We start from the raw sequence: 7032 nt of genomic DNA, 5'->3' as shown, positions 1-7032 counted from the left end.
CCGAGGGCCAGGTTTCCCACCTGCTGCATATGGTGAAGAGGGACCCCATGGGAGACAAGGTCAGGGCCAGCTCTCTCATGCTCATACCTTCAGGCCCAGCTCACTCACAGTTCTCACAATGAACTGTAGATGGCTAGGGGCAGGATCATCTCTCTTGCTACCAAGCCCTCTGGGCCCATTCACAGTGTCTGGGTGAGGGGTGGGGCCAGTTCTGCAAAGCTCTCAGACATCAGCGTGTCCCCGGGCAGCAGCCCAGAGCAGGGATATCCACCTGGGCTTTGGTGAAAACAGAGCCCTTGGGATGCAGGAGACATGGCCCGCAGTGGCAGCACAGGCCAGGACCCCACCATGGTCCCAGGTGACATCACTAGCTTCTCACCTCAGGCTGTTCTTCACTCCCCTCATTCTACAGTTCTGCCTCTCTTCATTGTGCCCACATCCTTCTGATTCTCTTCCATGTCTCCACCACTTACTTGTTCCTCTTAGTGGTTCCAGGGGTCTCTGCATGTCTGGTGTCATCTTAGAAGTAGATGCAGGAGTGCAATTCCCAGTTCGTGCATTATGGCGCTGAGCAGGTGTCATCTCCGGCATCGTCTGCCACCTAACGCCTGCGCAGCAGCAGCAGTCTGGTGGTCAGGGTCCATGGCACTAGTCTAGGGGTTATCTCAGGCTCGATCTTCACCTGCCCGCTAGTGGACCCATGTGAGGTCTGCTGTCTTGGGTTCTCTACTGCCTGGGCCATCGGTCCCAGGTGGGGTTCTTCTATTCTCCAGGCAGGGTTCTTTTCTGTTAGGCTTGTTCTCTGCCCAGGGAGACACCTGGGCCTGTGTGGGGCTGGACTGGTGGTCTTCTCAGGCTCACTTTTTTCAGGGAATGTTAATCATTCAGATGTGCACAGGTCAGAACACTGAGCAGAGACATAGCCTCTCTGCTCTGCACTACCTACAGACCCACATATGGCACAGCAGCCACTCCTCTACGGGCAGCTCTTTCTATATTTTTAAAGTGCATGTTAACCCTGACACACTTTATTTACTCGGCAGATAGAGAAAATGCGTAGATTCAAATGGTACCAGCCCTTTGATTAGGGCATTTTTGCTTAAAGTAAGCACAGGCTGGTGTCTAAAGCACTGCTGATGGTCACTTGGGTGTTTCATGCTCCCTTAGTCTCTTCATTTTGATAAAAGGAAGCAAGAATACACCTTATAGGCAATAGATTTTTTTTTTTTTAGTACTTGATTCATCTATATATTAAAATACAGGAATAAGTTTTACTGACATGTAATGTTATCATTTAAAACAAGTTTGACTTTGAGGCCCCTGAATAGCTAGGGAAGAAAAGCAACACATTTGTTTTGTTGCATCTCAACTACTAAGACATCCAAAGACTCAGAGGTTGCTATTGAGATCCCCTCTAAGTCTGCTGAGCAATGGGCCATCAATCTAAATATGGTGGTTTCAAGCTTTTGGAATTTAATGTGATAGATTAATAGCACTAGAAAATTGAGAAGGTTATATCTTACTGCTGATATAGTATTAATGACTGTCAGTAGTTTTTCTTCAAGTCAAAATCATCCACTATCTAATAACAGAACCCTGATTTTTCTCGTTTTTACTCTATGCCCTTTATATGCATTTGGACTTAAGGAGGTGGGGATAAGATCATCGCATTTTCTGGGTATAAAGATTAACTCTGGATTAATTATGTGAACTAAAATGGTCCAGTTAAAGTTTTTGGAAGTACCAGGAAGAAAAAAAATATTCTAATTAAGATTAGAAATAGAGTATGAGTCTGAATCTTCAAGGTCAGCATTTCAAATCTGATATTAGAACATTTTAAAACACAAAACAGAGCTAAACGCTGGAAAAAGAACACATCCTGTGAAAATCCGTCAAATCACTGATGTAGCCCAGTCTAAGTCTATGACAATGAACCTTTTATTCCATTAGTAAGTGAACATATTATCTTTCTGGGTTAAGGAAGTGTGAGTAATATTTTATATATTTACAGTTTAGGCAGTTCAGCAAAATATAGTGAAAAAACATCTAAAAATACACAACGCTAACTCTATCTTTAATCACAATCAATTTTTCTCAAAGAGAATATTTTTATTTCAAATGGCAAGAAAGAACAAAAAAAATCATTTCAGGTCAAACTGAGTTCTCATTATAAAAAGCAACGAGTTCACTGTGGTCATTTCCTAGCAGGGAAGTTAAGCTTTGTCACGGGGCATTGGGGAATCTCTGGTGTAACAGGACAATGACCAGCTGAGGCAGGAGACATGATTCTACTATTGTATGCACCATGTATTGTTAGGGAGTTCCTGAAACTCCCTAACAAAGTGCCCTTTGGTTGTTAATTCTGACAAATAATTCTTGCATTCCACATGACAATTATATGAAGTAAAATATAATGACTGGTCTATATTAAATATTCAAAACCCTCAAGTCATCATTGTGAACATGCATTAATTTCCTTCCTTTGATGATGACTTGAGGGTTAGGTGCATTTGAACATGCTCTTGGAGAACTCTGGCAAACTTGTTTGCTTAATTGCATGCACACACAATCTTTCAGAGCTTGTTGGGGCCTCTGGATACAGTGTTCCAAAAAAATTTGCTAACATTTTACTCAACATTTTATTTTGCTGTGATAAAACTACATCTATTGAGTATGTTGGAATTAAATAAAAGAATAGGGTATTTAAAATTGTTCAGCGTGTGAAGCAATGAGCATCTGTTTTATGGACTAATTATGTGATGTGTGGCGAGCTTCGTTGTTGTTTCTGTTCATAGCTGTGTTTTGAAGGATTGGTCAATGAGCCATATCATAAACACTGCTAAAATGGGATTCTTGTGCATGAATAAATCTGATATCTCTTCTGTATTCTCAGCAGATTTTTCTTTTTATACAAGATAGACTTGATTTCAAATGTATCTTGGAGCCAGAATGAAATGACTGATGTTAAATCATCTTAAAAGGCACAAAGTCTGATTTAGTGAACCTCATTGTTTCCTTAAAATAATTCTCTCTCTCTCTCTCTCTCTCTTTGTGTGTGTGTGACTCCTTTTGACGCAAAGTGAAGGTTCTATGAACAACAACAACAACAAAAAAATGAAGTGTGGAGCTAAAAAAATGAAGTGTGCATGCATTTCTCAGAAAAAAAAAAAAAGCTTTATGGTTAAGGTTCAGCAGCAAAGTATCCATTTGCATTTGGTGAAGAAGGAAAACAAGGAAGGTAGATAAAGTAGCAATTGCTGGCGGTCCAGGAGGGTTTGATACACTGTTCACTCTAATTCTGTGTAGCTGATGAGTCAGTTTGTCTGCTCAATGACAGTTTACCATGCACAGGAGTGGTTTTTCTTTTCTTAATTTGCCTTTGAAATAGGCACCAGAGGTAATGGGCCATTTTGCACAATTTATAGGAACGGGGTGAAATCAACAATTCCTCCTTGAGAAAGTTGCTAAAATGTCACCTGCAGTGGGGACATGTTTGGCCACAACAAGGTCATTTACTTGGTCATTAGAACAAAACCGGAGGGCCCCAGTGTTTCCAAGTGCTGCAACTTCACAGTAGGCATTGTGACTTTGCCCAAATATGTGAGCAACTTGCTTTCAGATGGAACTCTGTGAGTCAGGTGGATACTATTTCATTTTAATAGCTCACTGAACTGAACTGATACATTAATTTGATGCATGTCTTCCATAGACATGTCTTTAAAAGATAAAATATATTTATCTGTTTGTAGTCGTTAATGATGAATGGTATGATATATAAGTGATAGGTTTTCTGGAGCTAGCATCATTTTTATTTGAAATGCTAGTCAGCTACCCATTTCTACAACAAAATATTTGAAACAACCAAGTTAAGAAAAAGAAAGGTGGGTTTTATGGATCATTATTCCACAGTTCATGTTCAATTGGGCTGTTTTGCTCAGGCCTAAGAAAAGGCAGAATACCCTGGCTAGGGGTGTATGGTGAAGTAACCTCTTGGGGATCGTTCCAAACGCAAACAATAGCACTTGATGCCTTACTAGTGTCACTATTTAGCTGCTTTACTTTAGGGAAATTTCTCCTACGTCTTTGTGCTTTAGTCTCCTTGCATATAATGCAGGAGAATCTATCTTGAAGGCTGTTTTGAGAGAATTAGATAACAAACTTCAGTAAAAGAGACTGGTAATCTGCAGAGACTGATGCATCAACCAAGGACCATGCATGGAGAGCACCTAAAGTCCCTGCAAGCTGCAGCCCATATGCAGCTCAGTCTCCATGTGGGTTCCCTGGTAAGAGGAGCCTGGGCTGTCTCTGACATGAACTCTTTGCTTCTTCTTTGATCACTTCCCCCTGGTAGGATGGCCTTGCCAGCCCACAGAATAAAAAAGATCCAGGCAGTCCTGATGAGACTTGATAGGCTAGGGCCAGGTAATAGGGGAGGAGGATGCCCTCTTTCAGTGGACTAGGGGAGAGACATAAGGGTAGAAGAAGGAGGGAGGGTGGGACTGGGAGGAGATGAGGGAAGGAGCTACAATTGCAATAGCAAGTGAATAAATTAAAAAATATTTAAAAAGCAACTAGTATATTATTCTTAAGCTCTTCTTTAGTGTTTATTATTGTGCTTATTTTTTGATTTTTATTTTTTAATATTAGTTAAGTTTATTAACTTTGTATCCCACTCTCTCATTCCCTCCCAATCCAATCCTCTCCCTCAACTTCTCCTTACCCCTTTTCAAGTCCACTGATAGGGGAGGACCTCCTCCACTTTCATCTGACCCTAGATTATCAGGTTTCTTCAGGCCTGGCTGCAAAGTCATCCTCTGTGGCCTAGCAGGGCTGCTCCTCCCTTAAGGGGGTCAAGCCAGCCATTGAGTTCATGTCAGAAATAGTCCCTATTCCTCTTACTAGGGTACCCACTTGGATATTGAGCTACCATGGTCTACATCCGAATGCGGGTTCTAGGTTATATCCATACATGGTCCTTGGTTGGAGATATAGTCTCACAAAAGGGAAAGAAATCAGGGAAACAACACCCTTCATAATAGCCACTAATAACATAAAGTACCTTGGGATGACTCTAAGCAAGAAAGTGGAAGACCTGTTTGAAAAAAAAAAACTAATTCTCTGAAGAAAGAAATTGAAGAAGATATCAGAATATAGAAAGATCTCCCATGCTCATGGATCAGTAGGATTAACATAGTGAAAATGGCCATCCTGCCAAAAGCAATCTACAGATTCAATGCAATTCCCATCAAAATACCAACTTAATTCTTTACATAACTTGAAAGAAAAATTCTCAACTTCATATAGAGAAACAAAAAACCCAGAATTTCCAAAATGATCCTGTACAACAGGAGATCATCTGGAGGTATCTCCATCCCTGATCTCAAGCTGTATTACAGAGCAATAGTAATAAAAACTGCATGGTATTGGCATAGAAGCAGAAAGAAAAATCAATGGAACTGAATAGAAGACCCAAAAATAAACCCACACACCTATGAATACTTGATTTTTGACAAAGAAGCCAAAACCATTCAATGAAAAAAAGTACAGCATCTGCAACAAATGATGCTGGTCCAGCTGGATGTCTATGTGCAGAAAAATGCAAATAGATCCATATTTATCACTCCGTAACAAAACTAAGTCCAAGTGGATCAAAGACCTCAACATAAAACCAGATACACTGAATCGGTTAGAAGAAAAATTGGGGAAGAACCTAGAACTCATTGGCACAGGAGACAATTTCCTAAACAGAACACCAACAGCACAGGCTCTAAGAGCAACAATCAATAAATGGTACCTCACGAAACTGAAAAGCTTCTGTAAAGCAAAAGACACTGTTGTCAGAACAAAATGACAGGCTACAGACTGGGAAAGGATCTTCACTAACCCTATATCTGACAGAAGGCTGATATCCAGAATGTATAAAGAACTAAAGAAGTTAAAAAGCAATAAATCAAGCAAGTCAATTAAAAATGGGTTACGGAGCTAAACAGAGAATTCTCTGTAGAGGAATATAGAATGGCAGAGAAACACTTAAAGAGATGCTCAATATCCTTAGCCATCAGAAAGATGCAAATCAAAACAACCCTGAGATTTCACCTTACACTCATCAGAATGGCAAAGGTTAAAAACTCAAGTGATTTAATCTTAATATTCTTCTCAATTCTATTTCTCTGTGTTTAAAGAAATTATGATAGAGTCATAGAGTCTATCCCAGAATATTTACTCATTACATATTCTGTGTTTATACCGCTTCCAGAACCTTCGAATATAGAAAAACAGATTGTTAGCTCTTGAATGACTCTGGTGATGATTGACTTGGGGATCCTTTTGAGCAGTAGAATAAATATAGGCAGTCTTCAAGACTTCTTTAAATTCTCTTTTGACAGAATCAATTGAATAATAAAACAAACATTTATTTTGAAGACACAAGGCACAGAGTTAGATTCTTCTATGCTGACTGAAGCTGGGTGAACTTCAGTGTTTCAGCTTTGTGCACTCAGGTTAATGTGACTGGAGAATCTGAGCCCCCAGTAGACGCCTGATACACAGGAAATATTTGTTAAATAATTGGCTTTTCAGTTAAAAATATTTTCATTCATGCCTTATCATCCATGGTTTCCATGTTTTTCACTATGCTGTGCTGGTTGCTGGTACACTGTCGAGTTCTGTCCTGATCATATGGAGTATTTGTAATAGGTAGGAGGAGGCCAATTTTCAGTTAACACCTGATCATTTAAATAGGTTTTGCTATGCCTTCTAGCTTTTAACTGATATAGCAGTCCATGAAACTAGCGTTCCTTGTATCTTTAAATCATATGCCTTTCTCTGACACTTTTGTGCATAGAATGATGGTCAGTATGACTGAAATTGACAGTGTATTTGATGTCATAGTGTGTAATATTCACCAGGGGTAGAGTGGTAGAGAGCTATAGAGTAGCTCTGTAGCTGTCCCAGTATTATCTGGACCAGAGTAGAAACCATACAAAGCAGTCACTATGACAGTTTCTTGGGATCAGTGATTTTCCAAATGGA

At 39.9% G+C, this 7032-nt stretch overlaps 1 pseudogene; it reads right to left on the bottom strand.

The window, feature by feature from the left end:
- Positions 1-864: 864 nt before the first annotated feature.
- Positions 865-987, bottom strand: LOC129692109 (small nucleolar RNA SNORA17; annotated as a pseudogene).
- Positions 988-7032: the final 6045 nt, after the last annotated feature.

Source organism: Psammomys obesus, unplaced genomic scaffold, assembly GCF_907164565.1.
Source record: "Psammomys obesus unplaced genomic scaffold, mPsaObe1.curated_primary_1811, whole genome shotgun sequence".
NCBI lineage: Eukaryota > Metazoa > Chordata > Mammalia > Rodentia > Muridae > Psammomys > Psammomys obesus.
The sequence above is the reverse complement of the archived record's forward strand: the minus strand, read 5'-3'. Positions and strand labels throughout refer to the sequence as shown.